At 35.6% G+C, this 25,621-nt stretch overlaps 1 long non-coding RNA gene across 3 annotated transcripts in view; it reads right to left on the reverse strand.

The window, feature by feature from the left end:
- LOC140622653 (uncharacterized) overlaps positions 1–25,621 on the reverse strand; it is a 101,099-nt gene that overhangs the window by 50,351 nt on the left and 25,127 nt on the right. For 2 of the 3 annotated variants that reach the window (XR_012022343.1, XR_012022344.1), the window contains exon 3: positions 15,987–16,080. This is a non-coding gene — a long non-coding RNA (uncharacterized lncRNA). Of the gene's footprint in view, positions 1–15,959; positions 16,081–25,621 lie in introns of all 3 variants that reach the window. The other variant, XR_012022345.1, reaches the window with a different exon arrangement.

Consider the following 25,621-nt stretch of genomic DNA (forward strand, 5'->3'; position numbering starts at 1 on the left):
TGCATAATTATTGTCCCAATCCCAATGTAAAACTGAACAGTTTCTGAACACTGGTCATTATTTTGAATTTTTCTTTGTTTATATTTATTCTATTCTCCAGCCAACCTATTTCTCCTCAGTTGTTTTCATAGGCTCTACCCAATCCTGTGGCTGTTGGTCAGGGGAACATTAGGGTTCTGCTTCTGTCTTTACCTCCCATTGTTTTGCTAATGGCGGGGGGCTTTGCCTGAAAATTCCAGTCTTGGTGAAGTCTCACATTTAAGGAATCACAGTTAAGTGACCAAAAGTAATTTCATACAGTTCCAGTGATCACTTCTTGCTTCCTCCCTTGCAGAATGTCAAAGAATATCCAATCCTTCATCCTCTGTACCGCATGTCTCCACACCCCATTCCTTTCTTCTGTGTCTTTCAACCTCCTCAACCTCTCCAAAACCTCTTTTTCCATCACTCACATTCTGAACATTCTTCTTAATATTCATTCACCTCTGTGATTAAAATCAGAGAAGAAGAAAATGCCAAAGAGGCAAAGCCAGGATTTTTCCTAACTGGTGGTAAGAGGGGGTTGAGGCTATGAATCTTTATTCATTTTTAATAATTTTGTTTCTGTTATGCAGTTACAACTTCTTGCTACTCTCACCTAAGGATTGAGCAGAATGAAGCATATCAGTGCTAAGGGGTGAGGACGGGATCAGTTGAAAGAGTGGAGAACTCATAGATTTGGTTCTTGCAAATGCCTAACTCCTCTTGGGCACATTTCTGTAACCTTGGCAATTGGGTGTCCTTCACTGTTTCCCATGTAGACTTTAGGGACAATCCTGGGCTTGGGTAGGAGCAACATATAAACCCTATAGAAGCTGTTCATTGGTTCAATATGAATTTAGTTTCACTGTTGGTTCCCTTGATATTTGAGTCCCATTTCTCTGGTAACACTACGTCTGATATTCCAGGTACCACTGATTAAGTTGTAAGTGCCAATTCTTAATGACTTTTCAGGACATTTAGGGTTAACACATTAGCCATAAAACAATCACTCAATAATGTGCAAGGCTAGCAAAAAACCCCCAAGAGTGAGTATTGATATTACAAATATCTATAACTTACTTTAATAATTTACCTTGGCACTACTATTTTGCTATCTTGTAATTTATCATATGTGCTTATTGATCTTTAGTTATAGGATTTTTTAAAATAGAGGATGTCAGCATATTGGATTTACCTTATCAGAATAAATACTGAATTTTGGAGGAATTGGGCTTTTAGGTCTGGGACAGTATACTTTAGGGAATACTGCTTCAGATTTGTTTCATGTACCTTATATGCTCCACATAGAAAGAAAAGCTGCAAAATATACAGTAAATTAAGACAATGATATTATTGGGTTAAATCATAACTTAATTATTCAGTTACTTGAGGCTACATAATCATTGAGCCATATCTTTTGATAATGTTCCTTTAGACTCTGGGAGTAACCAAATTTAGAATAATGTGTTGTCATGCAACTTCTAAGATACATTTTGTGTGCTGGTTGGTTAGCAATGCCTCAGAGATTACCGTTTGTGTACATTTCATTAATTATTTTACTTCAAACATGATGAAAGTATTTTTAAAAAATTTAGTTGAGATCTAAAACAAAACCAGATATAATTAGGGACTTAGAGCCACAGAGGATTTGTTTCAGGAACAAAACTGTTTTCATGGAGTTACAAAGTGTATCTGAAGTTTATAAGTTAGTTAAAATTATCAAGTATTTGTAAAGTTACTGTATTTAAAATATGCTAAACATTTTGTAGAGACTTTCAGACATTTGGTATAAGAGAAAGTTAGGTTTAAAGATAGCCAAATGTTGAAAATGGAAGTGCTAGTTATTCCATAGCTGCCACTCCAAGTCTCACTGCATAATTATGCTAGAGTTGTTATATGTTCTCTGGAGGATCCAATTCAGCAATGTATATCTTACCTCTAGATTTATTTCCCCAGCCCTTAAGCCATGGGGATCATGAGTAATCACCTATTTACTTATATTATCATGCTGCACATCTAGCCATAGTATTTGCATGGCATTATCAGGGACAATGAATATTTCCTCATAGTTTGGATTTTTCCAAGCAAACAAATAGAATCATTTTTTATCCATAAACTATATCTAGATAAATTATCAACAGTTGCATAGAGATAACTGCGTAATAAATTCATGGTTCAAATTAATGAATATGGTTATAGCCATGGTTAATTGAGACTGGTGTTAGAACTCATGCTTCCTTTCATTTACAATTTTTACAAGTACAACAAAAAATTGCATGTTAAAACAACATATTAGAACTATGAGCCAATCTATAATGAATAGTGATAGTGTTTTAAGGACAAGACTAGAAAAAATAAAGACACCTAAAAACAATTGTATGCTTTCTTATTAATCATCAACATTAAGAATCACTGCTTAAAATAATTCTAGTTTTACTTCTCAGGTTGAGTAAGATAATTAACTTTCAAAATTTTACAAGAATAAAAAGCCATTTTTGTGAAGACATAGCTCTGATACTTGAGGACCTCTGTGTGGTTTCTTTTTTACTCTTTTAATCATTTCACTGTGCAAATTGGCATTCAGTTCTCTTATGTTCTTGTTTCTCAGGAGAAAGAATCCATGTAGATTTCCCAACTTGGATCCTCTATTTGCGGCAAAGTATAAAGTGAGAGGAAACTTTAAGAAGGTCTCTTTTCCAAACAAAATTATCTTCCATCCCATGTCATTCATCCTGTCCAATTGCCCATTCTCAGAACTAATATTACTATGAGGTAAATATCCAAATTTAGATTTTTATTATTTTTTAGATCTTTATTATTAGTATTCGATTTCATTTTCCATTTCTAGCCAAAGGTTATGGGAGATGCATTTTGTTCTCTTCTTCGCAGTACATTTTTATCAAGAAATGAAATGTGTTTTTTATATTTTAGGGCCTACTTTAGATTCTACCTGTTTCTTGAAGATTTCCTTGATAATTCTAGCATGGCATACTCCCTTTTATAAAATCTTCTATTTATTATTTTCATTATGCATTTGGGATCCTGACTACTGGGAGTACCCTGATTTTTTGTGGATCTTTGAATCTGCACATGGAAGTTGAGTATTGAAAGGTGACTCTATGTTGAAAGGATGAGATGTACTTTTGTTCACAGATTGCTAACTACATTATAAAATCTCATTACATCTTATGTTTTAGAGATAATTTCCAATGATATATACTGAGACTTCCTTGACTTTTTAAATTTTATTCTTTTGAGATATAATTAAATATGTAATTGATAATCTAAGGCCCAATAGGTATCTGATTAGGCCCAAGTATATCTATTACCATTAATATTTTCTCAATTGCATTAAAATTATGAAATAACTGGTAACAGCATTTTCACTTCTATTGACAAACTAGTTTTATATTATATTGATAGATGTCCAATACATAATAATTCATTCTTGACTTATTAAAATCTAATACAAATTATTACTTTTATCCCAAACCTGATAATGCTTGAACCTCAGGACCTTTAAGCTCTATTTATTCCCTCTTTTAAGTAATTTTTTCTAGTATTTTATTTCTACATGTATTACAACTGGAAAAGACAGTATAATTTTGTATAGTTAATATTCCTTCAAAATGACCCAATAATATTTTTCTTTCTTTTCTGCTTTGTCAAGTTTTCAACTGGGATGATTTTTTGTCTGAAGAATTCCCTTTAGATTTTCTTTTAGTGTGGGTTCTCTAGCACACACACACACACACAAAAAAAAAAAAAAAAAAAAAAAGGAAAAGAAAAGAAAAAGAATTTTTATCTAAAAATGGCTTTATTTTACCTTCATTTTTGAAGTAAATTTTTTATTACATATAGAATCTTAAGTTGGCAGTTATCCTTTCCACACTTAGAAGTGATATTCTATTGTTCCTGGTATGCACTCATTCTGTTGAGAATTTAGTTCCCATTCGTATAGTTACTACTTTAAAAGTAATGTTTTTAAAAACTCTCTCTCACTTCTTAGGATTTCCTTTTTATCCTTGATATTCTGCATGTTTTTCTGCCTTTGAATTCCTCATTAGAATATTCAATCATTTTCTCTTCAAATATCATTCCTGCCTTATTCTTTCACTTTTCCTTTTGGGCCTTCAACTATCAGTGCCTTTGACATGTTCCCATGTGTCTATCTTACTGTCCAATGTTTTTCATTTTACTAATCCTGCTGTCTCCAATCTTCTGTTAAATCCATCTAACATAGTTATTACTTTCAGATACATTTGTCTTCTTTTCCTGTGATATTTCCTAGTCTCTTCTTATTTCTAATTTTTAAAAATTATGTACTAGACATTGTGTACCAAAGAGCTTTAGAGAATCTGGGATGTTATATTGCACCAGTCATGGTTTCTCTCTTCCCATGTTCCACAGATAAGATTAACAGCAGATCATCTCATCTCAATTCAACAAGAAATTGAGCTGGGTCAAAACTTGGTTGTAGGATTAGAAAGACTCACACTATTCTTGTTCATCCTCTACTCTAGGCATGTCCCTCATGAGACATGTATTAAGTGTCTTTCCTGTAAGTCTTCTCAGTTCTAAAGACTTTAGGAATGTAGATCTGCCTTTCACAAATTCTCACCCAAGTTCTTTAGCTTCCTGTGCAATGAGCTTTCAAATATGATAAATGTCTCCAGGGTCAGTGGGATTTAGAAAGAAAAAGTAGCAGTAGCAGCAGATTTCACTCTCTCTTCTAGAAAATATGGCCCAGCTAACCAGATGCCCACAGTGGAATTCAGCAGTGGAACTTAGGAAATATTTCTATGAGTAAACTGGATGCCTTTCAAGTTTTTAGTTTGCTATTCAACTCATAGAAACATTCAGAATGTCATTTGAACAAATACCTGGGTACCCTGTGACCTAATCAAGTTGACACATATAATTTATCATACTATTATTAAATGCATAACACTATATTTTATTATTAATGGTTTTTTAATATATACATATGTGACATATAATTTATTAAAGACCATTATTATGTGAACTACTTAACTTGGCATCCCAGGCCATACAATATATTGTATATACTCAATTCATTTTGTTAATAATGAAAAATGTCCAATTCAAATACCAACTGTTTCATGTAGAAATATAAACACACTTTAGAATTATTCTGCCTGTTTTAAAGTCTTACTTCTATCACTACTAACTTTGTGTTTCTAGGTATCAATTACTTTATTTAGAAAATGCTAAATATAATAGGTATCTCATTAGGTTGCTATGAAGATTAAATAAGATAATGACTAACCAGTGACTGATAGAAACTCAATAGTATGTATAAAGTATCATCATCATCATCATCATCATTGTTATTGTTGTTGTAGTCATTTCTAATTTTGAGCCATATTTCTCATTCCAATGAGATATGATTTGCTACTTTCAAACTTCTTAACCATATTCATGCACTTCTATACTGGCTTTAACTTAGCCTGAAATTATAGCTCTTTGGATATATGATTTATCACTGAATATCTAATTTTAAGGTTTTTTATTTTCTTGACCAGAGATTGGGCAACACTAATCGTCATCATCACCACTCTCATCACTGTCATCGTCATCATCATCATCATCATCATCATCATCATCGTTTGTAGTGGCTAATACATAGCAAGCATTATTTGTTGAATAAATGAATGCATGAATGCATAGAAATGAAACAATACCCTCTGTATCTGCTAAGAGAGCAAAATAATGAATGCATAGAAATGAAACAATACCCTCTGTATCTGCTAAGAGAGCAAAATCATGAAATATTGCTTTACACAATATATTTAGCATCTGAATTTATGTTTGTTTTAGTTTTATTCAGAGTGATATTACTACAGTAATTATATAGGACCAATAAGAGAGATAAAAGGTTGACTTAACACTTAAATGATTTATTAATGCCAGTGAAAGCCAAATATCATCATGGCATATAATAGGAAGATCAGTTTTTCATTAGTTTAAATAAGGAAGAGTGATGAAGAATTGAATCACCACAAGACACAGAATAGTTAGGCATAACAAACACAACAGAATCTGTGTCATGGGCATCTGGGTTTTGAATGGAGACTCATTTTCAACAAAACACTATTATCTATCACATTAAAATTTTAATTTGACTTTTATTAGTTTGTATTTATTTTATAGACAGTTTTGTTTTTTAAGTTGTACCCAAATTAGTACATGTAAGAATATATATTTAAGTTCATAGTTTTAACATGTATCAATATTTAAGTGATATGATAAAAGAATTTCACACGGGATTTATAATACTGTTTTCCTTTATTTTATTTTTTTAGAAGATTTCTTCTTTATTCTTTTTAAAGATTTTATTTGTTTATTCATGAGAGACACAGAGAGAGAGGCAGAGACACAGGCAGAGGGAGAAGCAGGCTCCATGCAGGAAGCCTGACGTGAGACTCGATCCCGGAACTCTAGGATCATGCCCTGGGCTGAAGGTGGCACTAAACCACTGAGCCACCAGGGCTGCCCCACAGTTTTCCTTTGAAAGGAGACCATGCCTTACTCAAATTTTGTAAGCATCCTATGACCCAAGTAATTATTCAGTAGCACTCCATTTGAGCACAGCTTGTTAGCCTATAGATTTGGATGTATGTGCCCTCAGAAACATTACAGCAACATACCAAAGCCCAATATATCACAGTTAATCTGTGATGCAGGCATCAGTCCAGCTGGTACGTTCTACTGCTGTGAGCACTTCACTCTATAAGTGGTGATTTATTTGGCATTCAGATTGAGATCCTGTGTGGAAATAACAAATTAGACTGAAGTTCTAAGTTGCCCAATTCCCCTCCTAAGAGTCACCATGTGAAGATGCACAGTCTTGGGCCTGAGACATTTGGTAATTGCCTGTTTCTTTACCTCTTTCTACATTTGTATAAACTCTCTTGAATAAATAATGAATCACTTCTTTTTTCTCCTACTCCAACAACTAAGTCTCATAATTAGAATTTGCGACTTCTTTTAATACATTCAATTATCTGCTGATTCAAGCATCTTCAGGTCAAATGCATTAGAAAACAGCTAATTATGCCCTTTCCCATGGGTAGAAAAATCTTTAAATTTAATTAAAAGACCTTAACTCCACTCTTTCACATTAGGGTCTACCTCCCAATGGATTTTCTACAGGGTGACTTAAAGAACCAAACTCAATATTAAAATTAGAAGCAGCTATTACTTATTATTCCTTCTTTAAAACAGAGTTATTTCTGGTTGAAGGATACTTTTTTTTTGAAGGATACTTTTATCATTAATTTCATTCTCTCAGTTTTGCTTCTGTATTCACTCTTAAAAGCACAGATTAATTGAGAAACTTGCTTGACAGTTTTAAAGTTGTTTATTTTCTATATGTTGTGCCAGTAAAGCACCTTACTGTAGTCTAAGCATAGACTACCGTTTCTCAGCCTCAATATTCTCTTTGGCAAACTAATCATCACATAAGCAAAGGTGGCAGAAAAAAAAAATCTTAAAAGAAGAAAAATGTTAAGCGCCAGATCTGAGCCATGCAAGGTTCAAATATACAGGATGTTCTGACTTTTATGAGAGGAAGCCACAAAGATATTTTTTCTACTTTCCTTTTCTAAATTGGAAAATTGGAATAGAGAGCTATCTTGGTTTAATATCTTCTAGGAAAGCATAAAAATCAAGGCAAATCATGTGTTTTTTCTTTAGTTTCATGAGTTTTACTTTTTTCCCTTGACTTAGAACAAACTTGTTTTCTATTAAAAACTAGCCTTACATGAAAAGAGAAATCCAGATGTTGAAAGCAAAAAAAAAAAAATCTGGAAAGAAGAAATTATGCATTATTCTTAGGTGAGTTTCTTCCTCTCATCTATTTTCTATCTTCCTTTTTCTTCCATTTTTCCTCCCTTTCTTTTCTTCTTTCCTCCCTCCTTTTCCTTCTCCCTCAGATATTCTTTTTTTTCCCATTTTCTTCTTGTTGGGCTAAGTAGTTCTAGAAGACATTTAATTTTGTTGACAACATATTGATACTTTAAGATGCCTGTGATAAGTCAGACCTACTTCCACTCCCACTCCTTGCTTGTTTGAATCAGAGTCATAGGAGAATAATTAATGATACTAATTGCTCTTACTTGTTCAACAAATAGTAACTGGGGAATCACTGGAGATTTTTAAGCAGAGAACTGCATCCAGGAAAGTGATCTTTTAGAAAGATTAATCTATGGGTCAATGGTGAGTAGCAAGAATTAGCATTAGGGGGTGGTATACTCATTCATAGGGTATATAATTCTCAGACAGAAGGTGTTAAGGATTTTGAATAGCCAAACATTGTGAAAATGGAAAGGACTTCATATTGAAACACATTGAGGAAGAATAATTAACCAGTGACAGGTTAGATATAAAAAATAAAGAATAGAGGTAAGCCAAAGATTGTCAGCTTTCAAGCCTGAATGACTATAGAAAATGGAAGTGTTATAAATGGAAGCTGATCATGAGAGCTGACTGGGTGAAAAATGTAAATTCACTTTTAGGCATATTGTCATTGAACGTTATGAAGCTACTTGTAAGTGGAAGTGATCAAGTCAATTGGAGAAAATTTGGAGAAAATGTAGAAATTGAGAGAGAAAGAGAGGGAGAGAGAGAAAAAAACACCTCAGGGATTTGCTGACATAAACTCCCTGAACCTCTTGTTACTTTACCCATTAGTTTATCTGCATGTATACTAAAATCTTATTAATCTGCCTTTGTGTTATTGGAAAGAATAATTTTAACACAGAAATGTGCAATTTATAATTCCTTACCTGTTTTCTTTTTCTCTTTTTAAAAGATTTTATTTATTCCTGAGAGACGTGGAAAGAGGCAGAGAGAGAAGCAGGTTCCCTGTGGGAACCCTGTGGGACTTGATCCCAGGACCCCAGGATCACTACCTAAGCCAAAGGCAGATGCTCAACCACTGAGCCACCCAGGTGCCCTCCTTACCTGTTTTCTAAGGCAGGTCAATCCTAGTAACCAGACGATCTTTTGCAAACTTAAAGATTTTATTAAAAGAGAACTTGTTTGGTGGGAGAAAACATGTGTGTAAGAAATGGTACTTGCTATAGAAGGCCAGGAAGGAAGGAAGTGCATATGACTGTGGTCCAGGGAGCTATGGAAGCTATGGAAGCTATTGTGAGACAGAGAAGTAATCATAGTAAGTAATCATAGACAAGCAAGTGACCTTGGGGCTAGACATAGAAATATCTAATGATTAAATTTTTGGTGAAGTGCTGCATACATGTTATATTACATCTACTCCATAGGTACTCCCATAACCCCTATGGATTTTGAATATGTATTTCTTATTACCCCAAGTAGTACAGAGTTTTTCATATGAAAAGAAAAGTATTATGAATCTTGCTCTATGGTTATGATAGAACGGGAAGCATAGGCTATATACAGGGGGGTCAATCCATGTGGTTGATATTTGTGTTAGTATGAAGGTGTAGTGGTATGTGTGTGTGTGTGTGTGTGTGTGTGTGTGTATGTGTGTGTTAGAGAGGGAGAGGGAGAGGAAGAGAGGAAGAATGAATTAGGAACTGAATGTCCAGAGGGGCCACTTACTGAGGAGTAGGTTGATGTCAATGTTGCTCAGAAGAAGTTGGAGATCCTAGATGGGGAGTCTAGGAAGTAAAGTTGGCCCCTTTAGCAATGATAAGTGCAAGCCTAGTGGTATAGAATGGGCATGCTGAAAAAGAGTTGAAAAAATTGAGATAGACTTCCATGATCACAAGTGAATTCTATGATCAGAAGTATGTGAAACCACCCTACCATGTTGCTGGGCTTTTATAGAAAACAAATTTTGCATAAAAAAGGGAGAGCCTCAGGAACCAGAAAAAGACTGTTTTCTTATCAACCAAGAGCTTTAACCTTAGGTTAATGGAAAATATATGAAAAGAGTGAAAGAGGAATCTAAAAGTTTAGGCTCTGCTAGAGCTTCTTTCCTAATGTGAAAGAGTCTGAGATTCCCTCAGATTTTAAAATTCCTGGCTATAAAAAAAAAAAAAAAAAAAAAAAAAAAAAAAAAAAAAAAAAAAGGGATCCCTGGGTGGCGCAGTGGTTTGGTGCCTGCCTTTGGCCCAGGGCGCGATCCTGGAGACCCGGGATCGAATCCCACGTCGGGCTCCCGGTGCATGGGGCCTGCTTCTCCCTCTGCCTGTGTCTCTGCCTCTCTCTCTCTCTCTGTGACTATCATAAATAAATAAAAAAAAATTTAAAAAAAAAAAAAAAAAAAAAAAAAAAAAAAAAAAAAAAAAAAAAAAAAAAAAAAAAATAAAATTCCTGGCTATGCTTTGTAGTATTAGTCCCTGTAGATAATCAAAATTTAAAATAGAAGAGATGAGACTCTGTGTACTGAGACTGTAATCTTCAGAGAAGAAACACATATGATCCTATGGTGTTCACAGAGACCTAGATGTTACCGAAGTCACAAAGGGACCCAGCAGGATGTTGCTGCCCAGGGGAAGCTGAGGACCTATGGTCAGATCTATGCAGTAGAAGGTAGAGGGAGAACTGAAAACCAGTGTTTTAAGACATTTTCTGATAACTAAGCCAGGTCCAGAAAGCCCATAATATTTCAAAGAGACATTGAGGTTTGAGGATTACCAACTTAGGTTAGACAGTGCTTAAGTCTGTGAGAAGATGAGTGAGGGTAGGATCAGAAAACAGCCATGATACTCACTACCTAAACATGCCATGTGCTCTTATGCCTCTACATGGCTGGTCCCTCAATCTGGAATTTCCACTCTCCTCTTAACCACCTATGGAATAACTTAATGCTGGTATATTTTGAATGAGGCATCCTGGGGGAAAAGCTCCCTAATGAAAATGGGAGTAATTGTCAGAGAAAACTGCAATAATACTACTCTTTATAAAACCTAATTTTTGAGGCACAGCGCTATTCTTTACAACTGTAAGAGACCAATACCTTTATCCTTATTTCACTAATGAAAAATAACTCGCCAAAAGTCTCACAGTTGTAATAGGCAATGTCACTATTTTAATCTAAATTTCTCATTTTGTTCTTGACCATTAAGCTCTTAGGAAATCCCTTGTTCTTGACCATTAAGCTCTTAGGAAATCCCTTCTCTTCTCAAATATGTTGGTGAATATATGAAATAAGAAATGTTTAAACTAATCACAATGGTATTGATCAGTTTGGGCATTCTCTCACTTGGCTCATGTTGCTGGAAACATAACGCACAATCTGGTTGGGTGTTAGGAGAGGCTGGAGGCGGCAGCAAATAGTGATGGTTTTATTATCTCACCAGACATTTAGCACAGTTTTTCATTCCCTTACTCAAATAATTCCAAATGTTCCACCCTATATTTAAGCTACAATTCAAGTCAGTTTATCATCCAAGAGTTTTTGTAATTTGGTTTTTCCTTATTAATCCAAATTTATTCAATTCATTTCAAAATCCACAGATATTTATGGAGAGCTATAAGTGTGCCAGGCACGACAGTGGGGAAGAGAAACAAAGATGAAATAAACACATTTCTCCAGAGTCCCATGGACTTGTTTGCATTTGAAGGTAATATTCTAAGCACTTATATTGAAGGCATACTCCAAGTATGATCAAAACAGAGACAAAAATGATAAACTTCCTGAAAAGGTAGGATAAGTTTATAAAGAATGTCAAATTTGAGTTAGGTATTGAAATATGAGCAGACATTTATGGGGCAGAGAAAAAGTAGAAGGATATTTCAAGGAGCAGGACAAAGCATAAGAGAATGAAGCAGTATGGTGTGTGTTTGAATAACAGGAAGGAGCTCAGTGAAGGACTAACCAGTTATGTACATGGAGGAGAGCGTAGAAGGCTTGAAATGTAGCATGGGGCTATATTATGAAGGTTCTTGCAGCCATGCTAAGGATTAGACGATGATTATGGTTTTGGTGTATATTTTTTAATTAACTTTTTTTTAAGCATTTACTCTCAGATATGTGCATGACAAATCTAGAGTTTTAATTTGCCCAAGTCCAAGATCACTTGGGGAAAAATGTTTCCATTCTATGTGCAAAGTAATAGGCTAGGCACCAAGGGATATCCAAAAAAAAAAAAAAAAAAACCCACAGATTCACTGTGTGAGTGGCAGACAAAATAACTTTTGAAGAACCTTAGAGAACAAACTGGTCTGGCTGCAGCAGGGAAGGAATGCCATTCTGCCAGGATCTGTCTCTGCTCTGCCTACTCCGCTAGAATCCCTTTTACCCATATACTCAGTGCATCTGTATAGAGCAATCCACATTGCAGTTAGAGCCAAAAAGAAATTCTCTTCTCCCTGTTTCCTAAGATGATTAATTTTGCACATCTTTAAACTTGAGATGAGTACTTATGATTTTCTCTCCCAGGTTTTCTGAGAGGAAAAAAACAAATTACATTGTGACTTCTGGGTAGGGAAATACTGTTTTTAAAAAGCTCACTCTTGTAGGGAATGTAAAGATGAAGAGAAGGGACACTTTCTCCTTTTCCTTGTAGAGTATTTTAATCTAACCATATTCTCCTTCATTGTACTCCAACACGCCATGCCAGTCCCTGACCCCAGGCTGGTCCTTTTCTCATGTTGTTCATTCTGCCTGTGGAGGGAAGAGAACCTCTCCCTCTTCACTTCCAAATGTAATCTCTCCTTCAGGCACAAGCAAGTTCTGACTCCTCCATGAGGTGTATTAGGTCATATTCTTCAGCAGCAAGCCTTTTGACAAGGATTCTCAAGCAAGTGGTTTATTAAGAACTGTTCTCAGGAAAGAACGTAGGAACTTCTCTGTTCCTGTAGGCAAAGCTGCTCCAGTAGCCCAAGGCTTGTGCTCCAAAGACAGATGCAGGTGGAAACTATTAGAAGTAAAGCACAGAGAAGCTGGAGTTTGGATCTTGACGTCTAGGAAGACTTTCAAACCAATTCACCATCTTGAGATTCCTTCATATCTGAAGAACCGACCAAAGTCCAGGAAAGAGCCTCACAGTATGAGTATCTGCCTAAGTGGGCCTGGGGGCCTATTTTACTGCTAGTGTGAGTCCTACACTATTCCTCAGAATCTATAACAGTCCTCGAGTTCCAGAGTGTGAGGTAATGCATCCATCAATCCAAGTGTAAAACCATAGGCATGGAGACTAATTTAGTCAGCTGATGATAAAGCATCAAGAGACCCTTGGTGACTCCAAAATGCAGTTTGCCAGCATGGAACTCATTCAAATGTAATAGCTCTCCCAGGTTAATGCATGGAAACTGACTCTATAAGAACATTTTAAAATGAAAACTATAGTAGAAAATTGTCAGCCATTTGAAGAGACAGTAGGCCTTTTTCTGCTTTTGTTTCTCTATTTTTCATAGATGGGTAGCAATCGAAGACATTTACATGTAGAACGAGGCCTGGGAAATTGCTTCACTAAAATGCCTTTCAGCCTAAGCTGGTAGGAACAAAGTGATGCTCAAATTTTGAATCCAAATCCGAAATGAATATGTTTCATTTATACATGTATTTCCTCTTTTATATCACTTTTACCTCTTTTTTGGAGAAAGGGGAGAAAAAAGCTTAGAGAAAAGTATGTTGCTAAAAGTGTGTTGCTAATTGCTCTTTTGTCTTCTGTCAAGATTAAAGCAGTAAAAATAACAACAATTTCCTTTTTGTGAAACAAAAAGCTGATCAGTGGCTATCTAGTCATTTGCTGTTGGCTGCAATGAAAAAGAGTAGGTCAGCATATATCCTATAGCCCAACTCCATTTACATTCCCTTCTAACCTTGTCTTCTTACCTTGACCTCTTCTGGGCCAGAGATCAGAAAGGCTGGCCTCTAAATGCATTTACAAGTTTTTCTGATTGGAATACTGAGGAAGGGCTGCTGGAACCATTAGATACCTTGGATGAAATCTGCTTAATTATTAATCATTAAACTTAAAAGACAAGGAAATCCTGAATGTAAATATCAACTCTCTATAATCTATAATTTCTTAACTTCCTCTTCATTCTGTTATTGTTATGAATTCCTGTATTTTTAAAGTTGTTTTACTTTTCTGAAAATATAAAAAGCAAAGTTGAAGTATAAAGAGCTTTAGACATCAGCTATGTTTTGCTCTGAATGCTATACAATTTGGAGTGAGTCACTTTTTTAGTTGAGAAAGGTTATAGTCTGAATAATTAGTAAAAATTCCCAGTGTTGGCATCAGGAAACACTAAGCAGCTGAAAGCATAATGAAGGTAACTAACTACCTTAGCACAAGGCAGGGGGTAGAAAACCATAACTGAGTAGGTAAGTTATCTTTTCTTAATAGAAGTCTAACATGAAATAATTATCTAAAATAAAATGGCAGTACTCCCATTTATAATATTTATTACCCCATTTATAATTTTATATCTTAATAATTACAATATTTATAATATTTACTATTAAGATCATATTAGTATTTTAATGCAATTCTAGTTTTAATATATTTGTTATTATTTTAATTACTTGGATCTCATTGCTTTTAGGGCAAATATATTTCTCATAACCACATCTCTTTAGTTATTCACATAAAGAAGCATTTATTGAGCATTCCTGCCTTCCAGGTCCAAGGTTATGCTCTCTGGGTTCAGTGATAAGAGGCAGAGTCCATCCTCTGAAGTTTTCACAGTCTAGTTGACTTTGACAGTCAGAGCTCTTAGCTACAAGCTACAGGAGTTACGCTACATGAGTTAAGCAGGAATAGAATTTCATGAAAGGACATGAAGAAGCTCAAAAAATCACCCAGAAAATAAAAGAATCAGATTCATGTCTAAATAGTCAGAGACAAAGTCCAAAATGATATCACAATAGAAGCAGTGAGGGCATCTGTGCTGCCAGCACAAGCATTAGACCCTACAGCTTGCCCTGGAAAAACACCTGGTGGCGGCTGACACTTTTGCCTCTGTCCCTGCAGCCACTCCAGACCTGATCTTAACTGCAGTTGCTGTCATCATCACCCCGAAGACCTCCTCCTAGCCTCTGCTTCTTTGCATTAATAGCGTTGGTTTAAAAGTTCCTATGGGTCTATAAACTGGTGAGCCTGGGTTAGGTGCCCAAGTCTAGGTAAGAGAGAGGCCAGGGAAGTGTTTCTGATATTTTCAGCTTCTATAGCAGAATTCTCCAAATTTAAGAAGGGTATGGGCATATAGGATAGCCATAGTGACAAATGTTCACTACAGTCCCTACTTTTGGTTACCTCCAATTAATATGTACTCTTCTTTCCTTACTTACACAGCTATTCTGATACTGTGTGTGTCTATAAAAAATGAGCTCACATGATTGATTGGCAAGGGAATGATGTCAATCTAACACAGAAGTTGTGTTGGTTCATTTGTGATTTTTCTCAGTATACAAATGTTTTGTGACATTAGGTAACAACTAGTGAATGCTTACACAGCTAAACACAGTAAGCTGAGGAGGAGCACAGTACTGTATACGGTGCCCATTCATGCTCTTCTTCCTCCTTGATTTTGGGCATGTGCTCTGCTCAACAAGCTCATTGTGTGATTCTCTCCAATCTTTGTGTATTTCGCTTCTATCTCCATAGAATAGTAGCCTCAAATCTTTCTTTATATACAACCCACTTAACAATAAAATTCAAGATATTCCATAGTATTTATTAGGTATTTAAACATCTTTTAAAAACTGGACTAGAATAGTTATTGTATTTGTACTGGACTAGAATAGTTATTGTATTTGTTATTGCTCTAGTTACAAAATTGCATGAGTTTTGAGTGTTTGTCTCAATCTACTGTTTCTGATAAGCCCCTGTAATTATTTGAAAATGATTTTCTAGGAGATGAGGTTTCCAGGAACATGTAGACCATTTACAGTATAAGCACTTAAACTTGAAAAAATAGTCCCTTTATTAACGTGATGCAAAAATCTTTTATAATTCCACAAGCGCTCTTACCTCCTCCCCAAGAGGGATAAAACTCACAATTTTTTGTGCTAGTAAAATTTCCTTTAGTTCAGTCACGTGGCCCACTGTAATGTATGGGCTAGATTGGAAGCTTCACCACCACTTAGCATACCTAAACAAGATAGTGGGGAAAGGGAGATTTAAAAAGAAAGAAGAAAATAAGTTAAAATTTATAATTGCATAAAACACAGAACAGAAAAATAAGTATGGGTAAGAGCTATAGCTTTTACCTTTGAAGCTGGTTTAGAGGCAATGATTGGCCATGATTATTCTGTTTTATTAACAATTCTGTTTGCCTTTTGATCTCAGCCACCACCTCTTGGTTAGGGTTCTCTGACTAAGGTGCTATCACTGAAGGATCTGGGAGCTTTATGGTACTGCAGTACAGATTTGCTATTATCTTCCATTAAATCTTACCACTGGAAAGAGAATTATGGGACATTCTACAGGTCCTATCCATTCTCCCTCCTTTCGCATTTTGTAGCAGCAAACCAAGATAAGTGCTCCATTTGCTGATGAAAAACTCCCTTCATTAGAGATTGAGAACTCTAAACCAATGTCACAGAGCAAGAGAAGCAAACATTTTCAAGCGGATCCTTAGACCCTAGGTTTAATACAATCAGGAGGTTCGCCCACTAACAATCTTTGTTTTCAAGACCCATATGTTTGTTTGGGTGATGGGAAAATTAGCATTATATCTTGGGCAACAGTTCAGAGAATTTGCTGCTGGTGCAGTGCCTGAATCTTTAGTAGGCCATCACATCATTTTACATGTCCAGCAGTTTTTAAAGAATGTGGCTCTAAGTCCATTGTCTTTGCCTCTCTTCCTATAAAGTGAGTACTCTTTAGTTAGAAACATGTTTGTAGTGCACTGTGATGTTTTTAATAAGGCATTCTGTGATTCCTAAGATGGTGATGCTGATATAAGCATGGTGAGCAGAAAATGCAAAACCATCGCCAGCTAAAAATATCCGATTACCATTTCTTCCATGATGGTAAGGATCCAGTATAATTAAAGTTCAACTGGATGGCTGGTTCCCCTGAGATACTATCCCAAGTTAGGAGGCAGTGTCACTCAATGTTGGTTCCTGTTGCTTATTGACTAATTACTCATCAATGGATATAAATAGGTCAGCTTTGGAGAGTTGTGGTCCATAATGGTGAGTTTCTACAAAATCTTCATCCTTGACACCAAGGTTACATTGTTTTTGAGACTATCGAGCAAGGGTTGGGGTGACTATGGAAAGAGGTTTGCCAACATTCATTGACAAAGAGAGTCATCTTTGTCATCTTTTCAGTCATTACTGAAAAGCTTCCTTCCTAAGGAATATTTTTGATAATATTCACCCTCAAAACAAGGTTCTCCTGTTTTGAGCCTATTCCAAGAGGTCTATCCATGCTTCATCAAACCTCTTTGACACCAATATTCCAATTTTGTTATCTAAGGATAAAGAGACTCATTCAGGTCATATTTCCTTCAAAGAAAAGTAAATAATCAGATACATAACTTAAAGTTCTGACTTAGGAGGATCTTTTAATCCTTTAAGGAAGGATTAGTTGCCTCCTCTGTGATTAGGCTCCAGCAGTCAGCTCCCACAGAGTGCATCAGTTGCAAAAGCTACCTTGCCCAAGGGCATAACTTTCCCAAGGCACTACCTATCCAATGACTGACTGAGGTAGAAGTGTAAGTGCCTGGCCATTTGAAATCTGCAGGACAATGCTGATGAATATGCTCCAGAGTTCTCCATGAGGTTGACCAGGTTTGTTGGTCCACCAACACCCTCCAACTTCTTCCTCTGATCAATGCTGCTTTTCCACTGTTCCTTTCTCAGGTGTTGATTCCAAATAAATGTTCTCCATTTCAAACTCCATTTCAGTATCTATTCCTCAAGAACCTAACCTGTGATACCATGTATAAATCAGGATGGCATGTTTTCCTTCTCAGGCAACGAGTCTAGAAACTGATCCATAGGTAGAGGTTGAAGGATGTTTCAATATGTGGAAAGATTAGTTGCACTGAAATGAAAACTTCATGCTCATGTAAAATAATTGTGCTTTCAGGACTTGCTTACGCCAGAACTTCTAGGTAACACTGCAACCTGATGATGCAGTGATTAAAAGCCTGCCTGATTTTATGGCTAGTGTATTATATAAAAATCAGTTTACAATGAATTATTCAGATCATACTGTCACTAGTTAATACATGATCATGTGTTTAGTTACAAGAGTAACAGCTAACTCTAAAGAGTCTACTCCCTTTCCCAAATAAGTGTGGCTTCATTCTCAAATCCTGAGGACCCTTCCTGAAATTTTATTTTCGGGGAAACTTGCTCTAGGCACATTTAAATCTTCCAAAGACACCATGAGCACAGTTAAACTGCATCATTACAGAGCTCTGATTTCCATCAAGTCTTATAAAGTGAAGCACTTTCTAAATATTGAAAAAGAGCTTAGATACAGGTAGCAAATGACTACTACTAGACATTCTAACTATTGCATTTTGGAAAAGTATGATAGGCTTTGTAGTAGAGGAAAACATATTGGGTTAAAGATGTTCATGGTGGTGATGGTAACTCATTTAAGTTACCCTGGGTTGCAGGATGATTAAAGTAAGGATCCCTGAAGGCAGAGACATCTGGGATGGGATTTGAGCAATAAGCCTGAATTAAGGGGAAAAAAGACCCAAAAAACACAGAAACCAAAAAACAATGGCATTCTTAGCCAAGGGATCAGCATTTACCAAAGCAGTAAGGTGCAAGAGTACAAGACATATTCATAGTACTACAAGTTTTGAAATCAACCTTGTATCTCATCTAATTTTCAGGATCTCCGGTCTACTGGGAAAATGCAAACTGTGAAGATATATATTATTTATATTAGTGGGAGAGACTCCAGAAAAATTTCCAAGGAGTACAAACAAATATTTTTAACCTCTCCTACTCATTGTATATAGAGAGATTTGTGGCAGTATTGTACAAATTTTGTAAAGGAGAAAAAGAAATTGGAAGGACTCTTTCCTCTTTGTCCTCTTTCAGTTCTTGGGATATGCCCTGGAAGGAGGTTTATGCATGCACATACCACCATACAGTATATCCTAGTGGTTAATAGTGTAGGCTCTGAATTCAGAGCTCCATAAGTTATTGGCTATGAAACCCTGAGCAAGTTACTTAACCTTTCCAAACTTCAATTTCCTTGTATGTAAAATGGAGAGAATATGTCTCTAACTAATGAAGTTATTGCAAGGAAGATTAAGTGAGGTGAGAGCAATAAAGTGCTCAATGAAGTGCTGGGTTATGAAAAATGCTCCCAAATTAGCTATTTTTCATTATTATTACTTCAAATATTTGTATGATACCCTCCAAATATCAGAGTCTTTAGATAAGCGTAATAGAATGGTGGGCTTCTTTTGGTTCTCTTTGTAGTCTCTGTACTACGATCTTGATTTTCTGACTTCTTTCCCATGATTCAGGATGGCTACAGACCAAGTTTTAAGTTCTTGCTCATGATATGGAGATAATAGGAAATCTATTCTCTAATGCCATCATATTATTACATTTATGTATATACTTAATATTGCCAAATCCTGAATGAAGGTGAATGTTCTTGGCAGAGAACAACCTTTGAAAATTAAAGAATTTGAATTCCAGTTAGCTTTATTGCAAAAATAATCACTGGAAATGCAAGTAATTAATTTATATTACTGTCAGGGATACCAGGAATATTTGTGGTAACTGGATGCAATAGATATTTGTCCTATATAATCTATACTTTATGTTTTTTTACTAATAATCAGGAAGAATGCCATATGTTAAAAAAAAAAGGATAAAAATTTCTTCTATCTTGTACCTCATGCCATATTTTCCAAAGTGGATTTTGAAAACTACTAGTTCTTGAAGATCATAAATAGTTCTTATATGAAAATGGGCTCAAAGAGGTTCAAGGAATATATGATTTGTTGAGATATAATTGACATATGATATCGTATAAACTTAAGGTGTATAATGTGATAATTTGATGCATGATTGTATTTTGAAATGATTACCACAATAAGATTAGTTAACACATCCAACACCTCACATAATTACGTGTGTGTGTGTGTGTGTGTGTGTTGAAAGCATGTAGGATCTACTCTCTTGGCAATTTTCAAGTATACAATATAGTACTGTTACCTATAGTTATCATGCTGTAAATGAAATCCCCAGAACCTATTCATCTTATAACTGGAATTTTGTACCCTTTGACCAACATCTTCTTATTTCTCCCACTCTTCCAGCCCCTGGTGACCACCAGTATACTGTTTCTATGGGTTCAGCTTGTTTATATTTCACCGATAAGTGAGAAAGGCCAGTATTTCTCTTTCTTTGTCCTAGTTATTTCACTTAGCACTCAAGGTCCATTCATGTTGTCACAAATGGGAAGATCTCCTTCTTTTTTGCTGCATAATATTCTATTATATATGTAACTTTTTAATTCATTCATCTGCCAATGGACACTTAGGCTGTTTCTATGTCTTGGCTATTGTAAATAATAATGCAATGAAAACAGGGGCTGCACATATATCTTTGAGAGAGTGATTTCATTTCTTTCAGCTACATACTCAGAAGTAGGGTTGCTGGATCCAATGGTAATTTTATTTTTAAAGCTTTTGAAGAACCTCCATAATGTTTTCTATAATGACTGTACCAATTTACATTCCCACCAACGTATACAGGGGTTTCCTTTTTCTACCTTGCCAACATGTATCTCTAGTCTCTTGGTAATAGCCATTTTAATAGGTGAGAGATGTTATCTCATTGTGGTTTTGATTTGATTTTGATGACTAGTGGTAATGAACATCTTTATGTACCTGTTGACAGGTTTTAACAAAGGTTTGTGTTTTTTTTTAAGATTTTATCCATTTAGTCATGAGAGACACACAGAGAGAGGCAGAGATATAGGCAGAGGGAGAAGCAGGCTCCTGGCAGGGATCCCAGTGTGGAACTTGATCCCAGGACCCCAGGATCACCACCTGAGCCAAAGGCAGACACTCAACCACTGAGCCACCTAGGTGCCCCTGGTTTTAGCAAAATTAAACAGGATTCCCTACTATAAGACCTCTCAGAAATTTTACTGTGTACTTACAAATTGTAGATTTCTAAGAGGGGCTAGAACAGCGTTATCCAAAGGAAATATAATGAGACCCACAGATGTATTCTTTAATTTTCCAGAAGTCACATTAGAATGAAAGAGGTAAAATTAGTTTTAATCACATATTTTCTTAATCCAACATATCCAAAATGATATCATTTAAACATACAACCTATATAAAATTATTAATGAGATATTCTACACTATTCTCTCCCCCCATATGTGTTTGAAATCCAGTGTGTATTTTCAGCTTGTAGCACATCACAATTTAGACTAGCTACATTTCAAGAGCTCAACAGACTTGTATAGTGAGTGGCTACCACATTTGATAGTACAGGGCTGGACTATGCAGTACTTCTCAAACTTGCTTTTCTATGGCTTAGTTTTCATGGAACATGTGGAGGGAATGTATTTCATGAAATACATTTTGAGAAAAACTCATTGATGGAGGAGACTAATGGAGATATCACCAGATGCAAGATATGAGTGAGGAGAGGGAAAATGTCATCAAGCTATGAGATTTGAGCAAACGTGAAGCTTGTGTGGCTATTCTTAATATTAACTTAGCATAACACAGGTATCACAGCTTGATGTGTTGACCTATACGTAGAAGTAGACAGACATTGCACTGGATTGCCATGTTGAGCAGGTGGAAGGAAAATGAGAATGTAACATATCAGCAAATGTAAGGGGGTAAGTAATGATCAGAGCAAAAGCCCGAAGAGCACGCCAAGTACAGTGTTGGAGGTGAGATCCTAGTATCCAAACAGAAGGTCTCAAGTACAGAGGCTCTTAGGAGGAATAGTGATTCTCTCTAAATTTAGTTATTTTTCCAATTAAAAGCAATTCTAGGAAAGAAAGTATTAAACTCTCAGAATTCCTTATACATTCATTCTAAGTCACTCCTTGACAATTTAGGTGAAATCCAGTAGGGATGTGGAGTTTTTCATCTCAAACAAGGCTTGGCTTGAACCCATAAGGATTTAGTTTTTCCATCTTGAAGGATCATAGCTCCATTTGTTTCTACCCTACCATACAGTGGCTCAATGACTGCCTTGGCATTAAATTAATCCCTTCTTGTCCAAACTAGTTCATTATTACCTTCCCAAACACCTAGATTACTCATAGAGTTTTAGGGCCAAAGAGGATCTATGCTCAAAGACTGAAATAGGTTTAAGCACTGTACACATTTCCATCCCAAACAGGGATTACAAGATAACCTTATTTAGGAACCAGCCCAGAGTCTTTCTCATATTGAAAACAGGCTCTAGCAAGGCAAAAGAAAACAAAATCCTTTTCATGACATCTGCTCAGGGGGTCTTGAGTTAAACCTAAAGAGGAGATGAAGGAGGGGCAAGGTGAGGAAAGATGTAATTTGTATAATTGTAGTGCTATGGATGGGAACACCAATACTGGCAGATTTAATTATTCCTTTCATCTTGCCTTATTTCACTCTTTAAGATCAATATGCTTGTTCTCTTCTTAAGCAGCAACGATTTCCACAATCTAAACATAAATTTAATCATGTGCTGCCATCCCAGTGTTTATAGACTCTGTCAAAGACATAGACCATTATAATTATTTTCTCAATCATTTGCCACAAGAGAAACACTTCAGGCAATACTAAAACTTAACTTAATCACTAGAAACAACAATAAGTTCAACAAATGGATCTTATTAGATGGCCATTTAAAAAAAGGAGTAAAGCTCATTTTCCAATACTTTAATTTTCCGTTACGTTTCAAATTTTGTTTACATACAGACATTGAACTATTGCCATATTTTATATTAACCATAAATGGAACAGTATCATGAAAATTGTCATTAAAACTGATTCCTAATGCAGCATATGCAAATTTCTAAGTCATAAATCATTGGAGGTAGTTTATGTACTTCCACCCTAAAAAGGAACTGTAGGTAGGGATGGCTAAAAGGAAATAATTTCATTAGAAGAGAAAGCACTTATCCAGAAAAAGTGGCCACTCAAGTGACCTCCAAAACTTTCAGATCCAAGAGATTCTAGATTCATACAAAGTACACAAACATTTGTAGAAATGTGAAAAAAGCCAATGTTGTTTTAACTGTGAGTACATAATCCAGCAATGCCAGAGACAGACCTCAGCGTACTTCTGTTTTACAATGTGATTTTCAGCTAAATATGAGGAAACTCAGATAAGTATAAAAATAAGAGGGTGATAATCAATTTTATTAAGATCAGTAACACCACATCAATATGGGAAATTAGAAGTATGTATGTGTGTGTGAATGAATATATGTATGAGCATATGTGTGTGCCTATGCGTTTCTATGTATGTGTTAGATGCGAGGCTGTATGTGTATGTATGTGCATTTTCAAGTGTGCTCTTATTCATTATAAATGAAATAGATAAATATATATTTTCTGAAAAAAAGGCAACCTGCTTAAATATTTTTTAAGGACAAAAGGGGGATCTGTTATCACATCAAACATTTTTTTTGAAAAAATAGGAATTTAACAGGGGTGTCTGGGTGGCTCAGTCAGTTAAGTGAACAACTCTTAGTTTCAGTTCAGGTCGTGATCTCACGGGTTATGAGACTGAGCCCTGCGTGGGGTTTCTGGCTCAGTGGGGAGTCTGCTTGAGATTCTATCCCTCTGCTCCTCCCCCTCCTCACTCTCACTCTCTCATTCTTGAAAATAAATAAATAAGAATTTAACAAAGCATAGAAATTCATGACAAAATCGAGTAAAATTCTCTCATTTTTTTAAAGTAGCAAGAAGAGATTTCTAATTATAATAACTAGAAGAAATTCTACAGAGTGCATTTTATTATTTTGTTAATTTTTTAAATCATGATTTATTTATTTATTTAACAGATTTTATCCATTTATTTACGAGAGACAGAGAGAGAGGCAGAGACATAGGCAGAGGGAGAAGCAGGCTCCTCACTGGGAGCCTGATGCAGGACATGATCCTAGGACCCCGGGATCACCACCTGAGCCAAAGGCAGACTCTCAACCACTGAGATACCCAGGCACTCCCAATTATGATCTATTTAAAGCTCACAAAATGTCTGGAGAAAATAAAACAAGCGCCTTGAACTACCACCAGTTAGTTAAATCTATCATCTGGCTATATCAACTTAAAAAAAAATAATGTTACTTTAAGTAAAGGTTCTGTGGACTCTCTTACAAACTCATTTCCATTCTTGGAAGTAACTACTCCTCCTCCCCCCCCCCCAAAGTAACCACTATCCTGAAGACTTATAACCTTTCTATTCATTATTTTATACTTTTACTATTTAATCATGTTAAGCATATAACATATTATCTGTACACTTTTATACTTTATGGAAATAATATCCTATTGTAAATGTCATTCCATATTTATCTTTCTTTGCTTAAGATATGTTTTTGAGATTTACTTACATTGATACATATTTATATTGATAGCTCTAGTGAATTCATTTTAACAGCTAGGTAGGGTTCACTGTAAAAGTATAAAACATTATTTTTGTCCATTCCCAAATTGATAGGCATTTAAGTTATTTGTAAATATGTTGTTCTTCTACTCCATCAGATAATGATTATTCCTGTACATGTTCCCTTGAGCACATTTGCAAGAAATATGCTCCGGAACCTGAAGAGAGTTAGGATTGTTGAATTTCTGGGAAGAGTATCTTTGACCTTCGGAGATCATCAAATTGCTTTCCATTGTGTTCATATAATTTAAATCATGGTATATGAAACTTCATGTTATCCCACATCCTCACCAAAACTTGTTATCAGGTTTTTAAATTTTGTCAATGTGAAAGATGTGAAGTGGTAACTCAATTTTTTGTTTTAATTTGCACTTTGCTGATTGCCAATAAGCCCGTTGTGATATGAGTTCCAAATATTTTTTTCAGCTTATCATATGTTCTTTTTATGCTTTGGTGACAGTGTCTCTCTAATCTTTTTTTCTCTCCAATCTTTTCTTCTCATTAATTTTTGCTGTTCTATTTGTAACTTTGCTATTTTATTTATGTTTAACCCTTTTTCCTATTTTTTCCAGTTTCTTTTTTTTTCCTTTTTTTTTTTAGATTTTATTTATTCATTTATTTATGATAGACATAGAGAGAAAGAGAGAGAGGCAGAGACACAGGCATAGGGAGAAGCAGGCCCCATGCCGGGAGCCCGCGCGGGACTCGATCCCCGACTCCAGGATGGCGCCCTGGGCCGAAGGCAGGCACTAAGCCGCTGAGCCATCCAGCGATCCCTATTTTCTCCAGTTTCTTTTTTTTTTATTTATTTATTTATTTATGATAGTCACACAGAATGAGAGAGAGAGAGTCAGAGACACAGGCAGAGGGAGAAGCAGGCTCCATGCACCGGGAGCCCGATTCTCCAGTTTCTTTTTTTTTTTTTTTTGATTCTCCAGTTTCTTAATGTGATTTCTGAACTCAGTTTTTCCAGGCTTCCTTTATTTTTTCTTTCTTAAATATGCATTTAAGGCTTTGCTCTCTTTGGTCATCAAAACTTTCCCCTGGAGGCAATGATTCATCCAATGC

This window comes from Canis lupus, chromosome 32 (genome assembly GCF_048164855.1).
Source record: "Canis lupus baileyi chromosome 32, mCanLup2.hap1, whole genome shotgun sequence".
NCBI lineage: Eukaryota > Metazoa > Chordata > Mammalia > Carnivora > Canidae > Canis > Canis lupus.